The sequence below is a fragment of the Otolemur garnettii genome, unplaced genomic scaffold, assembly GCF_000181295.1.
Source record: "Otolemur garnettii isolate 467f Iridium unplaced genomic scaffold, OtoGar3 scaffold00132, whole genome shotgun sequence".
In the NCBI taxonomy this organism is placed as follows: domain Eukaryota; kingdom Metazoa; phylum Chordata; class Mammalia; order Primates; family Galagidae; genus Otolemur; species Otolemur garnettii.
This window is the reverse complement of record NW_003852527.1, coordinates 2,870,079-2,897,343: the sequence shown is the minus strand read 5'-3', so window position 1 is coordinate 2,897,343 and position 27,265 is coordinate 2,870,079. Positions and strand designations below refer to the sequence as shown.

The following is a 27,265-nucleotide window of genomic DNA, read 5'->3' as shown; positions in this document are numbered from 1 at the left end:
AGACAAACATTATCTTATGGAACTCAGATGCTGCAGATACTTCTAAGATCACTAGAAGTGAGGGGAAAATCCAATTATATGGAAAGAATGTAACTACTATATCCCTTACTTCTCTATTCATTCAATAGTACTCACTAACTATATGCTATCTGGGGATACTAGGATACATAACTGAATATTTTTTTTTTAAATCTTGCCTATTCAAAAACTTTAAGTGGATTCCAGTACATGTAGCATCAAGTCCAACTTCCCCTTTGACTTCCCCTTGGTGGTCTGCTATGACTGAACTGCCGACCAGCACTTATGGAATACCTTGTCCCTGATCATCTTGCTCTGGTGTCCTTCTCTTCTTACAGCTGTCCCAGCCCTTGCTGACATGTAAATGCTTGTCAGCCTGAGGTTATCCCCACATCTCTGTCTCACCACAGACTCATTGGCCTTCTAGATCTTCAGTAAACATTTGCCAGGTTGAATTCCTCCCTGCCTTTTCCACCTCCATTAAGCAGACATAACATGGCAAGTTGAACAAGATCTGATACGATGTGATTCCTGCCAAACTTGGGAAACAGCTAATTCAGCCTAACAAACAGAGAATCACTATCTTTAAAACCAAAGGTCACCAGAGTTGCTCACTTTGTGGATGGGGGTTGGGGGTAGCATGGGGTGGTGGAGGCAGATGTTGAATTGTACCTTTAAGGACGGCTAGAACTTAAACATAAAAACATGCATGGGAAATTTAGCATGACTTAGTAGAAATTATTATTAAACAGATCCAAGTATTCTCTCAAAATATAATCTTCAATTACATGAACTGTATGGAATAGCTAAACATAACCCACAAAGTTGCCCTGATATCCATTCATTCAGTATTCCTGGGATGCAGACAGACAGATTTCTGGCAGGAGGGGACCTCGAGCTAGGTGTTATGAATAGAGAAGAATAGAAGAAAAAAATCTACAAAAAGCATGTGCAAAGGTGGATGGAGATTGATGTGAAGTCATGTTCTAAAAATAAGGAGCAGATTAGCTGGGCAAAAATGAGAGGACCATGTGTCATAGTGAATGATGAGGTTCCATTTATTTAGCAACTATTGTGTGCTAGGCACACTGGTAAGTACTAAACATGCTCTGTCTCTAGCTTCAAAAAATACTCTGGCAACACAGCTGTTTAGAAGGAAACTGGGCCTCCAAATGCATGCCCATTGTCAAGTTAGTGAGTTTGGAAGGGTCAGAGAACGGAGAGTTTAAAATTCATTTCAAGTAGCATAAATTTAATTTTATAGGGGAGACAAAAAGAAAGCAGTTCAAGAAGAATGACACAGAGAGAAAGATTTCAGTGCCCTTAGTAGGAATTAGCTGAGGTCACCTGGGTTAAGGTGAAAAATGCCTAATGTCGATGTTGGCTGTGGACTTAGAAAGGAAGTATGAATCTAAGAGGAACTTGGGAGATGGTATTGAAATTTGAGGGCCTGATTTCAAGGTGAATAAAAGGAAAAAACAGTATAACAACAGAATAAAAGGTGGTTCATCTTGCATTCCTAATGTGAAATCTGTTTATTCAAACTATAAAATGTGTGTCAGTCTCGCACATTAGTAATTATAATGAATCTGATCATTTCTGAGTCCAATATCATTCCTCTTCTGACATCACTTAATGTTTTCAGTTGTCTGGATTATACCAATGCTCCTATCCCATTACTTGATCCTTATAGCCTGAGAACTTATAATGAATTTTAAGTAAGACCAATAATTATGACCTGCTAAAAGGGAAACAAACTGAATAGATTGGTTCGGCAGTGTTTTGTGCTATGTGGCTTTGAAAGCCTGTGAAGTCTTCTGGGGCTCTTTGGCCAAGAAGAACAGTGTATGCCAAACACATGGGTCTCCACGCCAAGCACAGGAGGATGAAGTGAGCAGGCAGGACAGCCTGGAAAGGAAAATGGAGGAAACAGCAGGAACAGAGAGACACAGAAGGTCAGGACATAGAGAAGCTGGAGAAGGAAGAGAAGCAGTTGGATGGATAAGAGAGACTTGTGGAATACTTGGTGCAGCACACAGGACATGGGCTTATCAATGCTTCAGTTCTATGCTGCAGGGGCCATTGCAGAAAAAGGGATGGCTGACCAGAGTAATTTCCAGTGGCTGGAAAACAATGCTGGACCACAGTGTTAGCAACGGCAACTGGTGTCTGTAACACCCACAGCTAAGTCCCTCTGATCTAGGTGGGAAAGTGCCCTTAGTAGGAATTAGCTGCGGTCACCTGGGTTAAGCAACTTTTATCTAAAAAGTGAACACATTCTGACCAACACACACCCTCATCCATAGGGGTGAAGACGGAGATGCCGTCACTTTTTCTGCAGGCGTTATTCATGGAGCAGGTGTTCTTGTATCTGCCTCTTCATGGATGCTCTTTCCTTAGACTAGAAATGTTTCCTTTTCCTTATTTTCTTTACTTCTATTTTCTTTTTGGTTTTTGAGATGAAAAGTAAAGTCATACATAGATTACAACATAAATTCCTCCCCACATTTGCAGTAAGGGTATGGGGCCTATTTCATAGGGAAATATAGGAGTAGTTCAGGTTCCCTTTGCTTTCTGTCCGGAGTTCCAATCACCAAATGTGAGGTCTCCTTACAGAAAACAACTAAGTCCTTTAAGGTTTGAAAAATCAGTGAGGTGGTGCTAATAACATTGTTTGGGTTCCTAAACCCCCATGCGGGCATGAGAGTACCTGTTCTCTACAGCTTCTGTGATAACAAGCAAAAGATGTACTATCAAGAAAAGATGTACAAAGTCAGGCGAGAGAGAGAGAGAGAGAGAGAGAGAGAAACTCAGAAATTACAAAGTCCAGAAATTTTGCATCTTCATGACACTGAACTATGAGAAACATTCTTAAAATACTTTTATGTGAAATTAAATATGTGGTAGATTTTGCTGCCTGCCCTACAGGGCAGGGTCAGTGAAAGGAACTGATTAAAATGTTAACCCTTCTGATTGATTCAAGAGCTGATGACACTCTGTCCACACACACGAGTTTGAAAGCATTTGGCTAGCTCAATCCATATATTGGGTAATAGAATCTGTTTTGTAAGTGTAGAGAAGAAAGATTGGCCGTCATTTTCCATGAATTACCAATGTCATTATAGGAATTAGCGCCTTACATTCTTCTTCGTGGACACTCTTTCCTTAGGCCAGAAATGTTTCCTTTTTCTTATTTTCTTTCCTTTCCTGTTCTTTGTTGAGATGAAAAGTAAAGTTATATGTAGATTACAGCATGAATTCCTCCTCACGTTTGCAGTAAGGGCATACAGCCTATTTCACAGGGAAAAAAACCAGGATTCGCCTCTTCCAATGTGCTCACGCGTTGCAGTCACCAGAGCCAGGCCACACGGAGCCACAGACGGCCAAAGGAACTCCGATGTAATTGCCAGTCAGCTCCCCCATAAATAAATCTTCCCAAACAATGAGTCGTGCATGTAAATATTGCCCTTGCTGAGCATATTTATTGCGTGTTGATGTTGATTGTTTAAAAAGAGGTTATGGTTCAATAAATTGAACACCTGAGCTGAGCGCTTGTAGGGTGAAATTGAGAGACGGGCGGATCAATGTAGACTCACTTCTACTTTTCGATCTGTTTAATAGATTTTTAAAACGACACTTAGAGCCCCACAGAGGCAGCGGCTCTTCCCATCCTCCCTCAGACACACCTGGTCCTGGTCCTGGTCCTGGCCCTGCGTTCCCCGCCCGCTGCGCAGCGGAGCTGACCATCCCCGGAGCAGAAATTCAGAGTGTGCTCTTGGCCTCCCGCGCTCAGCCCAGCCCGGCTCATTTATTCAGCTGGTATTGCGAGTTTGGGGGCACGACAGTACATCTGACCCCTTTGGGGTAAAATTTGATCTGGCGTTTCATTTCAAGGGCTCAGCCACCGGTCTGTCAAGCCTTCATTGTGTGGGTGCCCACTAGAACTGCTGACGCTCGTCTCCAACTCCCTCGGCTTTCATCTTTCACTGGCAATAAACATGTCACCCTGCTGAGGTGAAACACAATCTGGAATTAAATTTACTGCATATAAAATATAGTGCCCTCTTTATTGGTTCAAATACTTGTCACTCATAATTTATGTGCCCGTGTACGGCCTTCGTGCCGGGAGCAGAGAGCTGCAAACGGGGAGAGGGGGCCTCGGTGCTATTGTGGCTGGGATCTTTGTCACTTTTCATTCTTTCCCCATCCTTGGTCCTAAAATCCCACTTACCCACTTGGGCTAATCTGTTTTCCATGAAGCATCTCAAATAAAACCGGAGCCCTTTGCCAAAGTGTGGCGAGCGCGCCGCTGAGAACCTTGGCGGGGCTTCTTGGCTAAGCTGCCTGGTGTTTGCGAGGAGGTGGCGGGAGCGTGGCACCTGGTAATGCCCTCCAGTGAGCAAACCCCCCAAACAAAAGGGGGGCAGCCAGGGGGGACTTAGTCCTCGTCAGTTTCAATCTCTTCCTTGCCATGCCTTCCCTCCTGGCACTCAACTTTCCCATGATTTATTCCAAATACTGTCGATCAGCTTTAACTAATACAGTTCTTGTATGAAGCACCTCTCTAATCTCTTCAAACACAGATGTGGAAGCACAGCTTAGAGCATGAAGGCCAACGAAACCCTCTGCCTGTACCAGTGATTAGCTTTGATTGACACAGAACCCTTCTGCTCTCCTAGGCATCCTCTCACACCCATAAATGATTGTTTTAAAATGAGACGCTCAGGGTACAGTGGGCACCAGCTTCAGTAAATTTCCCGTGCAACCACACTGGCAGGTAACTCCTAAACCGCACGCTGGACGGCTGATGCTGCCCCTCCCCCTGCCACCACCCTCACCACGGCTTTCCATCTCTTTTAGTTTTGCCTCTCTATAGAAAGGCTCTTCAAAAACATTAATTGCTCATTTAGAATAGTTCAAACACACAAAAAATGTACATTTTAGTTTAACCTCTTTTCAACATCATATGGTCCCAGATACAAAGACGTGTAACAACGGAATGGTGGAGTTTCTACTTGTTTTTAACTTGCTCTTAAATATGAGGTCACAATTTGAATTTAACCCTCAAATAGCTGTAAGGTTCATCAGAAACAAGTAGCTCTCAGTGAAAGAAAGTCAGATTGTCACAGAATATTCAAATCACTTAAAAATGTATTAATTTCAGCGTTAAATCTCCAGAGATTTCCCCAGATTGTCTCAAATCTTAAACTCCTAGTGGTAAAGTTTATCAGGTTTTGAGAATGTCATTTCTGTCTTTCCACCCCCAGAAAACAGTCACTTTCTGACTAGCCATGGGTACGAGATGTCTCTCTCTGCCTGCCTTTTCCATGCAGCAGTGTAAGTGAAGAGAAGGACTTAGAATAGGAATTTTTGCTCCAACCAGCTATGAAATGCTTAATTTTATTTGCATCTGCACACATATGTAGTTAGATGTTTTATTCATTACTTACACACTTACTTCCAAAAGAAACTTATGAAAAGAAAAAGCATATTATATTTTAGTTTTTAAGGTTTCAAAATAGCCTGTTAAGTTAAACATTGCCTTTCCAAGTGTTTTTCAAAACATTTTAAAAATGAATTATATATGTGGAAGCAGAATAAATAAAAGAAAAATGTTAACATTTTTGAAAGTATCTCGCTTCCCAATCAGTTTTAGGATTATAGAAATAGAGTAGAAAAATAATTCATCTCATCTACACTTTTCGTTTTAAGACTGAAGAAACTGAGACTCAGGTAGTTTAAGTGATGGATCCAACATTATACGGAAGAGTGAATGATAAAACCCAGTTTTTGTCCAACACTATCCTCAGTACCTACTGGGGTAACTGGCTTATAATAAAATCTTAGTAAATGTCGGCTGAATGGAGGAAGGAATGCATACCAAGGTCTCCAGACCTTCGAAATAAAGACTTATTACAGATCTACCTCATCCGGGGGAGTGTGCTAATGTCTAGTGATACACAGTTAGCCAGAGCTGACTGTATAAGACCTGGGGGAAAGGTAAGAGGGAAAAAAAACAATTATTGCTATTTCTAAAAAGCTGGAATGTACTCCTCGTGTACTTTTAAAATATTCATTAAACCTGTGCCAGGGTGAAAGTTACACTATTTTTATTAAATTAAGAACTCAATTGTTATTTCAAGACATTCCATGGGCTGTTTGACAGGGGGCTTTTACTCCTACATGTGCGACTCCACAGCAAAGCGCTTGTGGCACTATTCCCTTCACAGATGGAGAAAATGAGTCTCAGAGGGGAGAAAAAGGACTCACCAGAAATCAGAGAGTCTAAGAGAGAGCTGAATTGTGGGCCAGGTTTTCTGACTCATAATCTAGGGCCCTGGGAATGGCACCCACCTGTTGAAAAGGAAGACCACATCCGCCTTAAAGAACTGGCAGTGTAAAGACTAATTGCACCAAGTAGGAACTAGATTTCTTCATTCATTCTGCAGCCATCGAATTGCCACATCGGCACTGCCTTCTCATTCTTATTTGTCGATTGAGTGTCTGTGTATTATTATTGGGATTTTCTAATGTTTTTAGACATTCTTGAGAGCAACAGAAAAAAAAAAAGAAAGAAAAAATCCAACCTACTGTTTCAATACCATTTATAAAATTTCACTGGGTATTTTAGAATATCTGATTATCACTCACTGTAAGATTATATGTGACCAGTAAAATAATCAGTCACCTACAGCACTTGTCATAACAATTTTTATCTTCAAGTGATAGTGCAAATTTGTCCTTTTATTTTGGAGTATTTGTTGCATTGTGTTTGCATTCTTTTTATTTTATTTACAGTTTTATTGAAATGTAAAATTCACCACATAAGCACCAATAAAATAAAATGTGAAAATACATGTCTTCTCTGACATGTTATTATGTGATTGTATCTGAGTATATTATTCCCAGTTGGCTATAATGAGAACTATCCTCTATGCACAAGTCCAAACTTCTTTGTGAAGCATAAAATATACTATATTGTAAAATCTATTAAATGCGTTTTTTTAAATGGCCATTATTTCTCTTACTATATACATACATGAAGTACATTTATGTCCCCTAAACTTTAAAATGCTTTAGATCAGAACAGGAACTGGAGGCTTCGAAGTGGGCCTGTGTGTGTATGGATAATATACAGTATTTGTGTGGATGGGATAACCCAGGAGGGCACAAATGGAGATAAAAGCAATAAACTGATGGCTGAACCTTAAAAAAACCTCCCAGCATTTAAGGCATTACAGGGAAAAAAAAAGTATGACGGAGATAGAACCAAAGGTGAGAAGGGAAATTAAAGGTGGAGAATGTTCTAGGTCAGTGGTTCTCAACCTTCCTAATGCCTCAACCATACAGTTCCTCATGTTGTGGTGACCCCCAACCATAAAATTATTTGTATTTCTACTTCATAACTGTAATTTTGCTACTGTTATGAATCGTAATGTAAATATCTGATATGCAGGAGACCCCCCCAAAGGGGTCATGACCCACAGGTTGAGAACCGCTGTTCTAGGTGACAAGAGATGTCAACAGAGCAAAATGCTGAGTAAGATCCATCATAACAAGAATGATAGTTCTCTGGCAACAGTGAAAGTCACCTTGAATCTACTAGGGCCTCTCACTAAAACTGAAAGTTTGGAACTCAGACATCAGGGAATTAAGTAGTGAATAGAAATCAAATAAATGGAATAAATATAGACATTTTCCTGGCTGGATAAATATTACATAATTAAAATAAAACTGGGATGGGACACAGGAACAATATATAATTATAAGTCTTTGAAATGTATTTTTAAAAAAAATCTTTATATATAGAACAAAGTAATAGGTGTTAATTGTAGAAAGTTTGAGGCTATGAGAAGGGATAAAGGATAAAATCAAAGTAATCAAAAATCCCATGCCTCAGATCACTATAGTAAAGTTTGGTCTGTTTCCTTCAAGGCTTTTGTTCTACAAATTACTTTTATGAAGTTGAGTTCTTTCTACGTGTACATCTCTGGGTCCTTTTTTTCCCCTCTCTGCAGGTGTCAGTGGTTGTTTTAGAGTGTGCAGATTCAATGCATTACGTTTAGCTTAAGAAGAAAGAAGCCTCTAGTGAGGGATCATTGGAAGTGCAAGTAAAACAGATAACCACTGGATTAATGTCCTAGAGGTGATGGGAGGAAATTGATCAGGAACACAGAAGGGGGAAAGAAATAACAAATGTACCCACATTAGACATATCTGTGGAAGGCAGGAGTCAGAGACTAAGTGAAACTGTGCACTTTTTAAATGGCTGAGAGTGGAAATGCCAGTGTTTAAAGATCTTGACTAGGAACAAGTTAACACATTGTCAGCTAGAACACAGGTGGAACACAGCTCTTCAAGCTAAGGCTGAAAACCAGGAGACTGCAAAGCAGGGAATCTGCATGGTGATGGCATTCCCTCCAGCCATCCTCAGGTGGAGAAGAGACTGAATTATTAAATTATTCTTCTTGATAAATAAGCGGAATTATGAAGATACAAAATATTAAAAATTCCGAAATCAACAATAAAATAACCAATCAAGAAGAATTTCAGGATAAGTAAAGATGGAAGGGAAAGAAAATGGAGAATTCAAAGTGTGGGAGACTTCTGCAAGATTTAAGAAATCATGTGGCCATCATGAGTGAGAGATTCAGGGATGAAAGAAGCAAGATTATGGTGAGAGTGTGATAGTGGACAGATGAAACAGAACAGGGTGGTAACAAAGTTTAGGATGTGGCCATGGGGATGGGTATCTCAAGAAGAGAAAAAGTTAAAAGACACTTAAAAGACACTGTTTCACCCAAAGTAAACTCTGCTGTGAACCCTGGACTTTGGATGGCAATGACTTATCACTGTAAGTTCATCAACTATTGGCAATAAGGGAAACGATTCATGTATAGAGGTTACGGGTATTTAAAAAACATTTTTAAAAATTTCAAATTAATATAAAGGTAAATATGATTAGGTAATATTGTTTACATTTGTTAAGAAAAATTGGAGTCATGGTTGAGCCCTTCCCCCAGGAGTTGTGCTGTGTACGCCTACATTCCACCCCCTAGATGGGAACTTACTGAGGCTCTTCCCTCAATTCCCTCCTCCCTGATTCTTGAATTTACTTGTGTTTTTCCCTTCGTGTAGGCCTGTAGTTGTTCATTTACTGTTTCAAATTAGTATTGAGTACATAAGATGCTTGGTTCATCATTCTTGTGATACTTTCCTAAGGAGAATGTGCTTGAACTACATCCAGTGATGTGAAGTCCCCACCTTTTTATGGTTGAATAGTATTCCATGGTATGCATATACCACAGTTTATTAATCTGTTCATAAGAAATCTTTATACTTTCTACTCGTTTTGCTGTAAACCTAAAACTGCTCTAATAAGTAAGTCTATTAAATGAAAGATAATAGAGAGAGGGAAATAAAGGCTCATAGCTTCTAGGTAACAGGAGTCAGGAGCCTGGAAACTGAATTTAACTAGATTATTGGAAAGTCATAGCAAATAAAGGAAGGTTATCAGCGGAGTATCCAGGGAGTGTGAAACAGTGATTGGGAGTAATAGCATGAACTTCAATAGAGAAGGGGATTTACATGACCTGGAAGCGACCTTGGGACTCAGGTGAAAGCAGGCCCAACCCCCTGGTCCCATAGGATGCCTCTACTCACTTAAGCTCCTAGAAAGTAAGTACCCTAAGTAAAAACTAGGTTTAATTCAAACAAAGTATTCTGTGGATGATTTAATGTCTTAGGGTAGTTTGTCTTTGGTATAAAAGGGACTCCAGAAGGAAAGCAGAAAACAGCAGAGGGAGAGGAGTGAAGAGAGTCTGAATTTGGAGACGGAAAACACCAAGCAGAGTGGGAAGGACAGTGAGGGTCACCAGGAAGCAGTACATTTAGGTAGTGGCCAGACTGAGCATGCAGGACTGACCGGCCTCCATATCACCAAAACCCAAGTCTAGGAGGATGAAGTGGACACAGAGGACCCTCTGTTTCCCATACCTACCACATACCAAGTTATTAATAAATATGTCAAGTGAACAATTGAGTGACTGAATGAACCAGTTTAGTTTTAAAGTGAAACTATGCAGTAAAACAGCTATGTGAAGTTTATACACTAACAGCTATTGAAAATGTAAAATGAGAGCTCAGAAGACTGATATTCTGGGATGAGACACAAGCCTGTCCTTTAAACAAATATTTAGAGGAAATGAATGAATGAAAGATTAGATGTTTTGGCCTATAGCCTTCATCTTTACTTTTCAGCTACTTTTCAATAAGTCAAGTTTCCCTTCCTTAAATTTTTTTCAGTATGGTCCTGCTCAGTTGTATTGCCTTTCTTTCTAATTGTGTATCAAGTAACTTTTCCTTCTCCCTCTTCTGAAAGTCTTTTGAAGCAAATGTGCAATTGACCACAGGGAGCAGGAACTGTTCTGTGCCTGAAATCAACCTCACAGTCCAAGGGAAAGTAATAGTATGTTGGGATTCTGCTGAAATGACTGTATCTGTTTCATCTCATAACATCTTTGCAGTCAGTGTGGTGTTTCAGAGAGGAGCTCGTTCCTTCCACTTTTTTTATACAGCAATGGGAAACATTCCTATTTATGCAACTTTTAAGTTAAATTGTCTGTTCATTTGTAATTAGTTATAATCTAGTGTTAAAAAGGGTGAGAATCTAAACAAATGCTTTTACCAAAGCTTTTCTGTTTAATTTGAGCACTACTCTGTCGTAACTTCTTGTCTTTTCCCATTTATGTCTTGTTCCCTTTTATCCATGTGTTGAAACTCTCCATCAGTCTTTAGAAGGAACACTTTTCTTACTTTCTCTTCCTTTCCTTCTTCTTCTCCTTTTTTCCCCTCCTTTAAGCAGCACTCTATCAATGTGTTAAGTTCTTAGATTTAGGCTGCTTAACACATACAGGATATGTCTGATTCTAAGAGCAGATGCCAGCCTCACAAGAAAAGTCATTCTCAGTGGCTAGTTACACTGTTTAACAAAAGATGACTCATCGAACCAGGAATTGATAAAATAAGGATACCAAATTTATATTAAAATTATGGATTTTTTAAATCACTTAATTTTCCAACAGCCCAAGAAAGAGTAGAGGTGATTGCAAGCATCTTCAGTGTATTTGCAGCCAATACACAGTAGATGGTACTGGCTAGACAGCTTATATTTAGGGGCATTTTGCATTTTCATTTATAATAAAGAAAACTAAATAAGTAGTCCATGTGTAGATTCCTCAAATGACAGACTGTAATCATCCTTTTGCAGCCTTACAATATCTGCTGTCAGGCTCTTCTGAGAGACTTCTAATAAGGTCTTGGCAAAATGCCACAGGCAAACGCTTCTACTGCAGCTGATTCATAAATGCCTTTGGGGTTGCCTTACAAATCCAGCAACCCCTGAGGTTTGGTGGGGAGGTCTGCCAAGGTTCAGCTGGGATTGCCTATTAGCCCATTGAACTCCCCTGAGCCCTACAGACTCAAGAGTGGGTCTGATCCAAGCGTCATGTGGAGGAGAGAGTCAATATCACTGTCTCTGCTGGGCAGGTATATTATATACATTCCATTCTAGGAAGGATAAATTGAGGTGAGAAATATCACAACCATGTCTTACCGCCTGTTGCAGTAGTGCAGAGAGCAACAACTTTTAATTTAAGTGACATAAATGATTAAAGGAAGCAATATCCTTATGATATGACCTTATTTCCTTCTTCATAAATAGAAAGGATGCCCATTGCCCACTATCTATATAAATGAGTCCTTGGTTTCCCTTTTCCCATTGTTCTTCTGCTTGTGTGTGTGAGTGTGTATATGTGTGTTTTAGCTTCACACATGACAGAGCAACGTATGTTTGTTATTGTGTGCCTGGAGACTAAAACAGGGCCAACTATATAAACAATAAATAATTGTGGAATGAATGTTGTGTTAGCTGCTACCTATAATATAAATATATTTATAGGGTAGGCCATGGGGCAAGCACTCAGATTGTCAATCTTTAGGGATGCTAACACGTCAGTGAGATGACATGAATCAAATCAAATGATCAGGAGTTTTCTTAGAGACAGAAGTCAATGTAGTAAAGCATAGGATCCCCCTTCTCAAAAAGGTAAGCTCAAAGAATAGCAGGAGGCCATGAAGGATGTGGGACAACATTCTTGGAGTGGGAAATGAAATATGGACCAACAGCAGAAATACTCTGGACAGCAGTGGAGTGGCTGACCCCTTTCACTGACTCTTCTACTTCTGCACCTTCTATATACAGAGCTCATGCTCTCTGTGAACAAGAAGAGGTGCTCATCTCAGGAGATAATGACTACTCAGCCCTTTCATGCCTGTAATGATATAGAGAGAAACTGTTAGTTCTAGTTTCTTTATGTAGCATTCTATCCTAACAACTCAAACAAAGTCAACATACATTTGTATTTTCCTTCTTACTGTATTTCCTTATGGGGGAATCATATCTGTCTCTAATTTTATAGGACACTTTCAATCCTCTTAGAGTCTTCTTCCTACTTGTTACCCTTTAAATTTGTGGTTATATATGCATAATTGTCCTTTAACTCTAAGTTCACTTGCCACAATTTTAATTAAAAACCTAAGAAAAAAATTACTACTTCACCTCTTTGAGCCTCAGTTTTCGAAACTGTAATATTTGATTAATAATCACTACTTTGGAAGATTAATCGCTACTTTGCAAGATTGTTCTGATAATTTAATAATGTAGAAAAATAGCATAGGTAAATTATGGGCAAAATCATGGATTTGGAAGTCTCTTGCTCATAATTCTTGACAGCAACAATAATTTGGCAGCTATCCACAAACAAAAGTGCCTTTATGGGAGCTTTGGGACTAGATAGAAGGATGCAAAATCTTGGTGAAACCCAAGACCAACAAGGGCCATTTTGAAGGCTAAATTTCTCCCACATGGCAGGCTCATTGAACAAAATCTTGGCTAAAATTCTGGAAACATCCTGCCTACCTGCTTGTGGGATAGATCTACAGGGATAGATCTATTTGGCCTTAGTTCTAAGAATACCATCTGTCAAAAGGATCCCAGAGGAACCATGCATGCCTGTTTAGACCTCAGGTATCAGGCTTGCCAACCGCAGTTCCAGCTGTGGACCCTGGAATGACATGTGACTTGGCTCCATCCTCCTTCAGGCATGGTTTAGGATTACTCCTGCCTACCTGGGACCAGGTAGGAGACATGACCCTCTATACCCTCAAAGGCAGGACTGCTAAATTCAGTCTGATGAGGATCCTGAATCTGCCCTATGACCATTTCCAGCCCTGCTTTGCTATAGTGCAGGGAAGTCCTGCCTGCTCAGGAACCTAGCAAGGAATACTCTTGTACATATCAACAGAGGTAGCCCATTGAAATTTGTTTGCCCATAGATACTAGGAACTTCCCCTAAATTCAGTTACATTTCTTCTTGGTCACAGTCAGTCCTGCCTACCCAGGGATACTCTCAGTGAAGCAATGGGAGTCCTCCAAGGGACTTAGAGAGCCATATCCATGTACACATCTGGTACCATGCTCACCACCTGTAGGCCCAACTACAAACTGTGAAGCAGACTCTATCCTGGTATGACCTATACTAACCAAGATATTAGGAGCATCCCAATTATGGAGGGACTAGACGGGACCCACAGACCTGTCCACCATAAACTCTATTGCAAACCTAGGAGCATGCATATAACACTGCTACATCTGCACTCTACTACCATCTTACAGGGAAATTTCATCATCCCAGGGGGCCACCTGGGGAAGTTATTTCTCTCTCCAAACCAGTCTATAAGGAAATATTGCAAGGTATGTTTACTCCTTTAAATGTATACACATCAACATGACACTACATAGATTATGATGGGTCAAGCAAACATATCACTAGAAAAGAAAACTAATAGAGTTCTAGTAAACAACTCCAAAGGAACGAAAATTCATGAATTTCCTAGAAGATATCTTGAAGCTAAATGAGATGCAAGAACACACAGATAAACAACTAAGAAACATCAGAAAAACAAAGCAAGTTTAATTTTAAAAAAATAGAAAACATAAAGATGAATAAAGTAGAAATTCTGGAGCTGAAAAATGTAATAACATAACCAATAATGTCAATAGAAAGCTTTAGCAATGTACTAAATCATACAGAAGAAAGAATCAGCAAACTGGAAAACAGGTCATTGGAAATAGGCAATTTAGAGAAAAAAGAAATAACACAAAAATTTAAAAAAAGTTATGGTGCCTTTGGGATACCATCAAATGAACAAATATACACATGAGGGGGATCCCAAAAAAAGAGAAAAACTAAGGGGCAAAAAGCATGTTTTAAAAAAATAATGGCTGGGCTGGGCACAGTGGGCATACCTAAATTCCTAGCATTTTCAGAGGTCAAGGCAAAAGATTCCTTGAAGCCAGAAGTTTTAGATAGACTGAACAAAAGCACAACACCCTCTCTTTAAAAAATAGAAAATTTAGTCAATTGTGATGCGTAACTGTAGTTCCAGCCCAAGCTGAAGCAGGAGGATTGCTTGAATTCGAGGCCACAGTGATCCATCATGATGCCATTTCACTCTATTCTAAGTGTCAGAGACTTATCACCTACAAGAAAGCCTCCAAAAGGCTATTAGCTGATTTCTCAGCAGAAACCTTGTAGGCCAGGATAGCGTGGGATGATATAGTCAAAGTGCTAAGAAAAAACTGCCAGCCAAGGTGGGTATAGTATTTTTGCATTCTACTAAGGACATTCATATTACTCTGATTTACCTTACAAGAAATGCTAAACGGAGTTCTTTAAATGGAAAGGATGCTAAGCAACAACATGAAAACATATGAAAAAATGAAACATGCTGATAAGGATAAATATATATTCACATTCAGAAGGCTTTAATAAATCACTTTTAACACTAATATTTAAGTTAAAAGAAAAAGTATTAGCAATAACCATAGCTACAATAATTTGTTAAAGGACATATAATATGAAATAACATAAAGTATAATATCCCTATCATAAAATGTTGGGGAGAGGAGCAGAAAAAGAGTAGAGTTTTTGTATGCAATGTAAGTTAAGTGGTTATCTGCTTAAAATAGAATGTTAGAACTAGAAGTTTTTTTATGCCTCATGATAACCACAACAAAAAAATGTTTAGTAGATACATAAAAGACTAACAGAAGGAAATTAAACTATCTTGTAGAATAAGAAAATCAACAAATTACAAAGGAAGACTGTAAGAGGAGAAAAGAGCAAAAGAACTACAAAAACAACCAAAAAACAATGAACAAAATAGCAATAGTAAGTACTTACCTATCAATAATTACTTTAAATGTAAATGAATTCTTCCATTCAATCAAAAGGCAGAGGAGCTGAATGGATAAAAACAAGATCAAACAATATGCTATCCAGAAGAACTTCACATTAAGAACATAAATAGGTCCAGTGAAGTTGATTATGATACTATAAAAACACTAGAAGAAAGTGTAGGGAAAACTCTTGAAGAAATAGGCCTGGGTGAATATTTTATGAGGAGGACAATTGAAGCAACATCAAAAATATACTACTGGGACCTCCTCAAATTAAAAAGCTTCTGCACAGCCAAGAACACAGTAAAAAAATCAAGCAGACAGCCCTCAGAATGGGAAAAGATATTTGCTGGTTATGCTTCTGACAAAGGTCTAATAACCAGAATCCACAGAGAACTCAAACATATTAGCAAGAAGAGAACAAGTGATCCCATCTCAGGGTGGGCAAGAGACTTAAAGAGAAACTTCTCTGAAGAAGACAAATGCATGGTCTACAGATATATGAAAAAATGCTCATCATCCCTAATCATCAGAGAAATGCAAATCAAAACTACTTTGAGATATCATCTAATGCCAGCAAAATTAGTCCATTTCACAAAATCCCAAAATCACAGATGCTAGCAGGGTTGTAGAGAAAAGGGAACACTTCTACACTGCTGGTGGGAATGCAAATTAATAGATCCCTTTTGGAAAGTCATATGGAGAACACTTAGAGATCTAAATATAGGTCTACCATTTGATCCTATAATTCCTCTGCTAGGTATATATCAAGAAGACCAAAAATCAAGCTAAAATACAAATTTCTGTACCAAAATGTTCATTGCAGTGCAATTCACAATTGCTAGGTCATGGAAGAAGCCCAAGTGCCCATCGACCCATGAATGGATCAATAAATTGTGGCATATGTACACCATGGAATACTATGCAGCCATAAAGAAAGATGGAGACTTTACCTCCTTCATGTTTCCATGGATGGAGCTGGAAAACATTCTTCTTATCAAAGTATCTCAAGAATGGGAGAAAAAGTATCCAATATACTGAACCCTATTATGAAACTAATTGTTAACTATCATAGGAAAGCTATAATCCAAATGGAGTCCAAGAATAGGGGAAAGGGGAGAGGGAGGGGAGGGAAGGGGGGAGGATGGGTGAAGGGAGTGTGATTGCAGGGATCACACCTATGATTTATCCTATAAGGGTACATGTGAATCTTTCTAAATGTTGAATATAAATGTCTTAACACAACAATTATGAGAAAGACATGATGGCTATGTTGGCCAATTGGATGAAAGTATTTCAAATAGTATATGGAAACAACACACTGTATCCTATGATAGAATTAATGTACATAAATACAATTTAATAAAAAAAAAAGAAATAAAAAAAAAGAACACAAATAGGGGGCGATGCCTGTAGCTCAGTGGGTAATGCACTGGCCTCATATACCAAAGGTGGTAGGTTTGAACCTGGCCCTGGCCAAATTGCCACAAAAACAACAACAAAAATAGCCAGGTGTTGAGGGGGGCACCTGTAATTCCAGCTAGTTGGGAGGCTGAGGCAAGGGAATCTCTTAAGCCCAAGAGCTGGAGGGAGGTTGCTATGAGCTGGGATGCCATGGCACTCTACTGGTGGTGACAAAGTGAGACTCTGTCTCTAAAAAAAAAGAACACAAATAGGTTGAAAGCAAAAGAATAGAAAAAACATATTCCATGAAAATTGTACCTAAAGAAAGCAAGGGTTGTTATACTTTTATCAGACAAAATAGATTTTCAGTTCAAATCTATTGCAAGAGACAATTAAAGTCACTATATAATGATAAAGGGATCAATTTATCAAGAGAAGTAACAATTACAAATATATAAGCACCTAACATTGGAGTACCTAAATACATAAAGCAAATTTTAGTGGAACTGAAGGAAGAAATAGACAACAATACAATAAGAGTAAAGGACTCAATAATCCCCTTTCAATATTGAATGGTTTATCTAGACAGAAAGTCAATAAGGACACAGTGGACTTGAATAATAACATAAACCAAATGGACCTAACAGACATACAGAACTTTCTGCCCAACAGTAGCAGAATACCCATTGTTCAGTGCACATGGAACAGTCTCCAGAATCAATCATGTGTTAGTCCACAAAAGAAGTCTTAACTTTAAGAAAATCAAAAGCATATTAAGTATCATTACTTACCTTGATGGCATAAAACTAGAAATCAATAATGGAAGGAAAACTGAAAAATGAATGAACATGTGGAAGTAGTCCTGAACAACTAATGGCTCAAATAAGAAATCAAAATGGAAATTTTCAAAAACCTTAAACAAAAATAGAAATGCATTACACAAAACTTTATAGAAAACAGCAAAAGCAGTTCTAAGAGGAAATTTTCTAAAAATAAATGCTTACATTTTAAAAAAGAGCGATCTCGGCTGGCATTCTTCCTTTCTTTCTGTGGGATGCCACGCCATCCTCTCCCTCCTTTTCCCTCCCTCAACCCATCTTCCCCTCTCTCACTCCCTGCTCTCTGCTCTCATCTCTTCCCTTCACTCTCTTTCCTTTCTCTAATATAAAATAAACTTATACTTTTATATTCTACAAAATAATCTTAAGTAAACAACCTAGCTTTCCCCCTAGAGGGAAAAAAAAAAAGAACAAACTAAGCCCAAACATAGAAGAAGAAAGGAAATAGCAAAGACTAGAATGGAAATAAATGAAATAGACACTAGAAAGACAATTGAAAAAAATGCATAAAACTAAGAATTGGTTTTTTGAAACATAAATAACATTGACAAACCTTTAGTTAGACAAACAAAGAAAAAATACGCATCAAATACATAAAATTAAAAATGAACAAAAATGTTACAAATGATAGCACAGAAATACGAAGGATCATAAGAAACTACAGTGAACAAACACATGCCAACACATTATATAGCATAGAGGAAATGGATATATTCCTAAAATATACAACCTACCAAGACTGGATAGAGAAATGGAAAATGTGGGCAGATTAATAAAGTGTAAACTAAACAAAAGCACCAGTGATAAACATTGGGGAAAGATAGTTTCTTTAATAAATTCTGTGTGAAAATTGGATAACTTCATGAAAAAAAAATTAAATCAAACTCTTACCATACACTGTACCCAAGAATTATCTCAAAATGTATTCAAGAATTAAACGTAAGATCTAAAACTGTAAAACTAGAAAACATAGGGAAAAAGCCCCCCGATATTGATCTTGACAATGATGTTTTGGATCTGACACCAAAAAGCACAGGAAATAAAAACAAAAATAAGCAAGTGGGACTGTACCAAACTAAAAAAAGTTCTGCACAGCAAAGAAAACAAACAACAAAATGAAAAGGCAATCTGCAGGATGGAAGAAATTATTTGCAAATTGTATATCTGATAAAGGGTTAAGATTCAAAATATGTAAAGAATGCATACAAATCAATAGCAAAATAACCATAAAATAAAAAGATAGTCTGAATAAAAAATGGGCAAAGGATTTGAATAAACTTTTTTCTGATGAAGACATAAAAATGGCAAAGGTATATGAAAAGGTGCTCGGCACCACAAATCATCAGAGAAATGCAAATCAAAACCACAATGATATATATTACCTCATACCTATTATGATCACTTTTATTGAAAGGGCGAGATATAATAAGTATTGATGAAAGTGTGGAGAAAATGGAACCCTTGTACCCCGTTTGTGGTGATGTCAATTGATACAGCCATTAAGGAAAACATTATGAAAGTTTCTCAAAAAATTAAAAGTAGAACCGCCTTATTATCTAGTATTCCCACTTTTAGGTATATATCCAGAGATAATGAAGTTAGTATCTCAAAAAACATATGCATTCCCATGCTTATTGTAGCAGTATTTACAATAGACAAGAAATATAAAATAAGCATTTTATATTGATATAAAATAAACTGTAGATAATTTATATATAAAATTATATGTAATATATAATACATATTACATAATGTATAATCGATACATAATAGAATATTATTCAGACATGAAAAAGAAGAAAATCCTGCCATTTGCAACATCATCAATGCAATGAACCCAGAAGACATTATGCTGGGTGAAATAAGCCAGATGCTGACAGGCAAATACCATTTGATATCGCTTATATGGAATCTAAAAAGTCCAACTCAGGAGAAAGTGAAGTGTTTGTTGCTGGAAAGATGGTGAAATGCCAGGTCAAAAGGAGCAAACTTTCAGTTATAAGATGATTAAGTTCTGGGGATCCAGCATACAGCATAGTGACCATATTTAAGGAGACTGTATAGTATAATTGAAATTTGCTCAAAAAGTAGTACTTACGTGTTCCTACCACACACACACACAAATGGTAACTATGTAAGGCGATGGATGTTTTAATTAGTTTGTTAGTGGTAATAATCTCACAATGTGTGTATAACAAATCATCATGATATATGTTTTAATTATGTGTAATTTTTATTTGTCACTTATACCTTCAACAAAACTGGAAAAGCAATTAAACATCATATCATTCCTGGCTTTTATTAGGAGCTCAGTAAATAGTAGCTGGAGATGGTACAGAGGAAAAGAAGGAGGAGGGGGAGGATATAGGTGAGACTAAACCATGACGTTTGCATTCGTGAGATTCAGAAATGACACAGGCAACCTAACAGTCTCTAGACTGCTCTGGAACCCACCTGGGTATGGGCTTGGTGTGACGAGCATGCCACATCTAAGTTAGATTTTGGCAAAGTCATCCAAGAGGATGAGATACTTCCCTGTAGGGAAGGAGCCACGAGGTCATCTGGCAGCTCTGTCCAGGGCCACTCCATCACCCCTGGGCCTTCTAGAATGCCAGAGTACCTCAGGAACCTATTTTTAACATGTTTCTTTTTGCTGTCTCAACATATTTATTTTATTCTATTTTACTCTATTTTTGCTGTTGCATAGAAATAGATTATAAAAAAATAAAAACATAGTTTGATTCACAAAAATCATTGCTCTGCACACACTGTTGTGTTCTTGTGTGTGGGGGGGTATTGGAAGACATTGATTAGATTTTACAGTTTTATTAAAAAAAAATGCCATTGGATTTCCCCCCAAAAAAATCTTTAAGAGTGACGATTGCTTAATTAATCATAAGATAAATAAAATTGATGCTAAGAGCTGTCATACAGATGAAGACTAGTGAAGCAGGGACCCACTTGCTCCAAAGTCTGCAGTTATTTACTTTCAACTGAAGTTCTCACCCGCATAAGCTAATTCTCCCTTTTGGTGATATTCCATTGCATCTAGGTGAACAGGGTTCAATTTACCATGACTATTTAAGTACGGTAAATCATGACTGTGTAAAGCCCCACACTTCTTTGTAGTTAGCTCAGCTCTCCTCTTGGATGAAATTATACTTTGAATTTGCATAGTGCCCAGGGGATTGAGTCAGCCCACTCTCTGTGTGCTAAATTGGCATCAGGAGCTTTTCCTCTTTTTGTAAATGATGACAATTGAGGACAAACAAACATGGTATATGTGTTAACAAAAATCATGCATTCATTTAGGGCAGTAAGGGAAAACTATATTTTGGTCCACAAGCTCTGTCATCATTAATCTGGGATCTATGAAGTCCTGGAAGATCCATGGATGAGATTTTGTTAAACAGAGCCCCTGAAATATAGAAATATTAAGGGGTTGTGTGTATGAGCAACAAACATTTCTAGATTTTATGCTACGGACCAACTGTAAGGAATAAAAAGAAATGTAAGGTGCACTCCTTCACTCTTCACAGTTCAGCTACAGACAAGCATATGGAAGGCCAAATAGCAATACCTCTTCTATATAATAACGTATACAAAATATTATGAAATTGATTGATGATAGAGTTGGGGCCTGAAAAATTTACAAGAAGGAAAGAAGCAGAGGATTCTTTTTGTTTGTTTATCTTTGTTTTTGAGACAAAATTTCTCTCAGTTGCCCAAGAGTTGAGTTCTGTGGCATCATAGCTCACTCACAGTAACCTCAAACTCTTGGGCTCAGGCCATCCTCTTGTCTCACCCTCCTGAGCAGCTGGGGCTACAGGCACCTGCCACAACAATGGCTAGTTATTCTATTTTTAGTAGAGATGGAGTCTCGCTCTGCTCAGGTTGCTCTTGAACTCCTGAGATCAGGCAATAAACAGAGGTGCAGAGAAAAAAACGTGTAAACTTCTCAATGGAAGTTAGGAAAATGAACATCTCATGATAGCAGAAAGGCAACAGAAAATAGCCATGGCTTTTACACAGTGGAAGGGGAAGCTCCTGAAGGGCTATGAACAGAAAAGTGAAATGATCAGGCGTAATTTTAATGGGATCCTGATGAGCGCTTTGATTAAGGGCAGGCTGAACAAGGACAGGAGCCGGTGCAGGAAGACCAGTCAGGAGGCCGGAGCAAACCAACAGATGACCACAGTTGTTTGACGCATGTTTGTTTGCTGGGTTGTAGATCAACTTTGAAGGCAGAGTTGTTAGCATTGAATTATTAACTATTATATGGGGTGTAAGTGAAAGAAGGGCAAGAATGACTCTCAAGTTTGGCTTTGACCAACGAGTAATAGGGCTGCCAGAGGTCAGGTCTTTTTGAAGAAGAGCAGGAGTTAGTTTTAGAACATATTGCATCTGAGATATGTGTTAGAGACCTAGTAGATAAATATATGAATCTGGAAATCCGAGACATCGTCCAGGCAAGAGATGTAATTTGGGGAATTATTAGTGTAGAGGCAGCATTTAAAGAGGTAAGGATAGATTTAAAAACAAAAAACCCTGGGGAGAAAATGGAAAAGGGAAAAGAGAAGGGGCTCGAATGCCAATATTTTACTCCCACTGGAGTCCGACAGGCCTATGCAGCCTATTAGGAAGTGAAACTTCTTTTCCGTGGCGCCTCGGAGGCGTTCAGATGCTTCAGGGGAAGCTGAGTATCTCCTGCCCAGCCACTGGCTGCCAGAAACTCACTGAAGTGGACGAGGAACGCGAACTTCCTACTTTGTATGAGAAGCACATGGCCACCCAAGCTGCTGCTGAGGTGAAGAAGGGAAGGGTTATGTGCTCAGGATCAGGGGTGGAAACAACAAGGTAGGTTTCCCCACGAAGCGGGATGTCTTGACCCAGGGCCAGGTCTGCGGCTGAGTAAGGGGGTACCTGTTACTGACCAAGGAGGATTGGAGAAAGGGAGAACAAGTCTGTTCGGGTTGCATTGTGGATGCCAATCTGAGTGATCTTGGTTATTATTTAAAAAAAGAGAGAGAGAGAGAGAGAGAGAAGAACATCCCTGGACTGACTGACACCACAGTACCTGGGTGTCTGGGGCCCAAAAGAACTAGCAGAGTCTGCAAACTTTTCAATCTGTCTAAAGAAGATGACATTCGCCAATAAGTGGTGAGACAGCCCTTAAACAAAGAAGGTGAGAAACCGAGGGCCAAAGCACCCGAGATTCAGCCTCTGTGACTCCACGTGTCCTGCCACATAAACACTTGTGTATCGCTCTGAAGAAACAACGTACTAAGGAAAGTAAGGAAGAGGCTGCCGAATATAATAAACTTTTGGCCAAGAGAATGAAGGAAGCCAAAGAAAAGCGCCAGGAACAGATCGCCAAGAGACGCAGGCTGTCCTCTCTGAGAGCTTCCACTTCTAAGTCTGAATCCACTCAAAAATAAGATTGTTTGAGTTACAAATAAATGAGATCTTATCTCCAAAAGAAAAAGAAAAAAAGAAAGTGGAAATAGATTGGTCAGATCCCAGTAATGTATTTTTGATGTTGCTTCAATTGCCTGGGGGGTCCTCATAAAATATTCTCCCAGGCCAATTTCTTCAAGTGTTTTCCCTGCACTCTCTTCTACTATTTTTATAGTTTCATGTCTTAAGTTTAAATCTTTTATACAGTGATAATCAATTTTTGTTAATGGTGAAAGGTGGGAGTCCAGTTTCAATCTTCTACAGGTCGCCAGCCAATTCACCCAGCACCATTGGTTACATAGGGACAGAAGGGAGCACTTCTACACTGCTGGTAGGAATGCAAGCTAATACGACCTTTTTGGAAAGAAGTTTGGAGAATACTAAAAGAACTAAAAGTAGACCTACCATTCAATCCTGCAATTCCTCTACTAGGTATATACCCACATGATCAACAATCATTTTACAACAAAGACATTTGCACCAGAATGTTTATTGCAGCCCAATTCATATTTGCCAAGACATGGAAACAACCCAAGTGCCCATCGACCCATGAATGGATTAACAAATTATGGTATATGTACACTATGGAATACTATGCAGCCATAAAAAAGATGGAGACTTCACATCTTTTACATTTATCTTGATGGAGCTAGAATATACTCTTCTTAGTAAGGTATCTCAAGAATGGAGACACAAGGGTCTGGAATTCAGATTCACAAGTCTTCCCTAAAGATAAAGTTTGGTCATCAGCAAATGGATAGGAAGGAGAAAGGAAGAGCACTGAAGTGACTGACTGGGAAATACCGGTATTTAGAGGCATCTAAGGGCAGCAAAGTCAGCAAGGTGACACAAAGTGAGCTTACATGGGGGTTGACAGCATGGGATCAGGCAGAGCTCAGAATTTCTGGAGAAAAGGGTGATCCACAGTGCCACGCCCTCTATGAAGACTGGCAGGCTGAAGCCCATATACTGTCTGCCTAGTGTGGTCTTTGAGAATCTTGGCTATATGAGAAGGATGATGGCAATGGAAACAAAGTTGTAAGGTTTGCAAAACAAATAAAGGTACCAAAAAAAAAATAATTAGAAGTAAAAAATATGCACAGCTATTTAGTGGAGACATTAAAATGAGAAAGAAAGGGAGGATAGGGTGAAGTGAGGGGGTCAGATGAGAAAGAAGAGTGTTATGCTCCTTTACCGCATTGATACAGTATCATCTTTGTCTACATAAAAATATGTTGTTTGAATTAAGGCAAGGTTTACCCCCACACAGTCCACTCCCTGAAGATCTAGTCCAGGGTTTGCAAAGTTCACCCCAATCCTGTGAGTCAGGTAACATTAATATTGTCTATCAATATCTTCCAAATCTATGTGAGAATACCCTTCAATTTGAATAAAATTCTACTCGTGAGAAAATTTTTATCAAGCATCGCTATTTGCTGGGTGCAAAGTGCTATTTTGTGCTATTTATGCAAATTAGCCAAGGGATGGTTTTACCAAAGGACACAATGTATTATAACTGCATTTCTGTTTCCTACATCTATTGTTCTGTCCTCTTTTATAATTTCAGTAAATACCCAGGAGGATAAAAAGAGTATTAAAGAAAATAGTGCCTTGTGTGCCTGCATGAATGTCTATCCACTGTGGTCTCAACCCGGCTCTGTCCTGAGGACATGTGTTAAGACTGCACTAGAAATACGGCTGTGATGTTTTGGGTTGATCAATAATTAAAGCTTCTTAGCTGTGATGCCACAGCATGCTACAGAGGGCAACATAGTGAGACTCTGTCTCAAAATAATAATAATAATTAAACCTTCTACTACAAGAACCAAAATGAATCTACTCATGATCATTCCCACGTTAATAGCAAGATTTACAATTCCTATTCTTTACATTTTAGGAGACCTTGGTATCCTAATTATGTGTGGACAACAGGATGGAAAGAAAGCTCACCTCTTGCTGTGTTTTATCAGATACAAACATGTCATCTTGAAGGAAGCTGTTCAATTTTTTGAAGCTTGGCTTTCTCCATGTGGTACCCACAGAACTTAATATTTTACTTCTGTTTAGCCGTATTTATCAATTCCTGATTATAGTTTACTTCAAAATCACGAATTAGAAGGTATGCACTTTCATAAGTCTATCCATGTTTCTTGGGAAGCTTTTATTCAAAGGAAGTCTTTCCTTTTAAAAGCTATTTTTTAAGGAGCAGAAGTTCTTTAGCAAGAAAAAAAAATTCACTATCACAATGGAACGTTCACAGGCAAGTGTAATAATATTTTAACCTCAGAACTTCCAACAAATTTTAAAGGTGCTTTATGGTGGAAAAAAATAAAGGTATTGATGCGTTAATTCTGTAAATTAGACAAAGTGAGGGGGGCGGTGGTTTGGCACAGAAAGCTGTGTAGCCTCTTCTATCAACGAGCACCAAACACGAAGAAAAGGGATAGGAGAGGAAGCAGGCTGCTCGGGGTGCACAGAGAGTCTACTGCTGCTGTGCTTTGGAAACTTCAAGTCATTTTCATGACAGATAGTTTTAAACTCTTATTTTTAGCGATAGCTGCCAAATTCTGCACGTCCTATAATGCTCTGCTCCCTAATTGGTTTGGAAGCCTGTAATTGTTCAAGTTTAAGCCAGCCTATAAAATATGCTAACTCATTTGAGCAGGATTGAGCAGGAGAGTTAAATAAATGACTATGTATTATTAATTGGTCATTTATTTAATTTTGTCTTTTGATCAAATTATAGCTCTAATATGCAAAAAAAAAAAATTACAGCACAGAAGAGGCTTCTTGGAAACTTCTTTGGAGAGAGAGATTTCAGGTCTAAGTGGTCCTGTGGATGCTTAGAACCTGTGCACAGATTCCATGGCATGACCTGGGAAGTCAACATACTTTGGATAAAATCTACAAGGTCAGTGATGAAAAATGTCTCGTAAGAGAGCCACTATATTTACTATGTTCCTGATGAGACTTGGAGTGTGAGCAGCTCTCTTGATTGTTTGGCATCACTTTTGTATGTGTTTCATAAAAACCTGGAAAAGTAAGAAATATGTGTGCCCCAGAACAGTTAGCACTGTGTTCAGAATTTGTTAGTCGGCTTAAGAGTTTGTTAGGTAATGAGATCCTACATGTTTCCACCTGCAATATGAAAAATGTTGAGACTGATCATGTTTCATTAATTGTCTCTGTGCATTCTCTGTATAACGTGGCTGTTTGATGATTGTTTTCCCTGCACTAGTCAAGTGTTTTTACTATGGGTACAAAAAGGGAGGATGTTTTGAAAACTGCTGTAGAATCAGATAGGAAATGGCTGATGGTGGCTATAGCTACCACTGCCTGAAGGAATCGTCATGGTATTTAGTTCTTAAAGTTTTTCAGTAGCTCTGCCTGAATGCACATATTTAGAGATTTTATATGATTTTAGAGAAAACTGCTCAACTTTTTATACCATCACTACTGTCTATGCTTTTCTCTGTAACAGTTATTCTCCAAGGTCTTTTACAAAGATACAAAACTCGGCTCTTAGGTTCTGCTCTGTGCTAACCAGAGAAACATTATGGGCTTTGGTGAAGTTGTTCTCCTTCTTTTGATAAAATGTATCAGCAATGAATATAGGAACTATATTTTCCCACAAGGATCATGTAGAGTTTAATCTTTCCTAGTTATTGCTAAATGGTGTTAAATAAGGATCAGTGCACACACACACATTTTCTCTCTCTTAACTTTTTTTTTCTATTAAAAAAATTTTTTATTAAATCATAGCTGTGTACATTAATGCAATTATGGTGCACAATGTGCTAGTTTTATATACAATCTGAAATACTTTTATTTATTTTTTTGGTTGCAGTTTGGCCAGGACCAGGTTTGAACCTGCCACCCGTGGTATATGGGGCCAGCGCCCTACTCACTGAGCCACAGGTGCTGCCCAATTTGAAATACATTTATCAAACTGGTTGACATAGCCTTAACCTCATTTTCTTAGTCATTGTGTTAAGACATTTATATTCTACACTTAGTAGATTTAATATGTACCCTTGTAAAATTCACCATAGTGTGGTCCCACCAATTATCCTCCCTCTACCCATCCTTCCCCCTCCTTTCCCTTCCCCCTCTTCTTTCGCCTTCATCTTGGACTGTAACTGGGTTATAGCTTTCATATGGAAGTGTAGGTGTTTATAAATTGGTTTTATATCAGGGCTAAGTACATTGGGTACTTCTTCTTCCATTCTTGAGATACTTTGCTAAG

General features: G+C 38.5%; 1 pseudogene across 1 annotated transcript; it reads left to right on the top strand.

Moving 5' to 3' along the window:
• The first annotated feature begins 22,150 nt into the window (after positions 1 to 22,150).
• LOC100961674 lies at positions 22,151 to 23,029 on the top strand (annotated as a pseudogene). The gene has a single exon (XR_001161626.1). The product of XR_001161626.1 is annotated as a 40S ribosomal protein S6 pseudogene (transcript).
• The last annotated feature ends 4,236 nt before the right edge of the window (positions 23,030 to 27,265 follow it).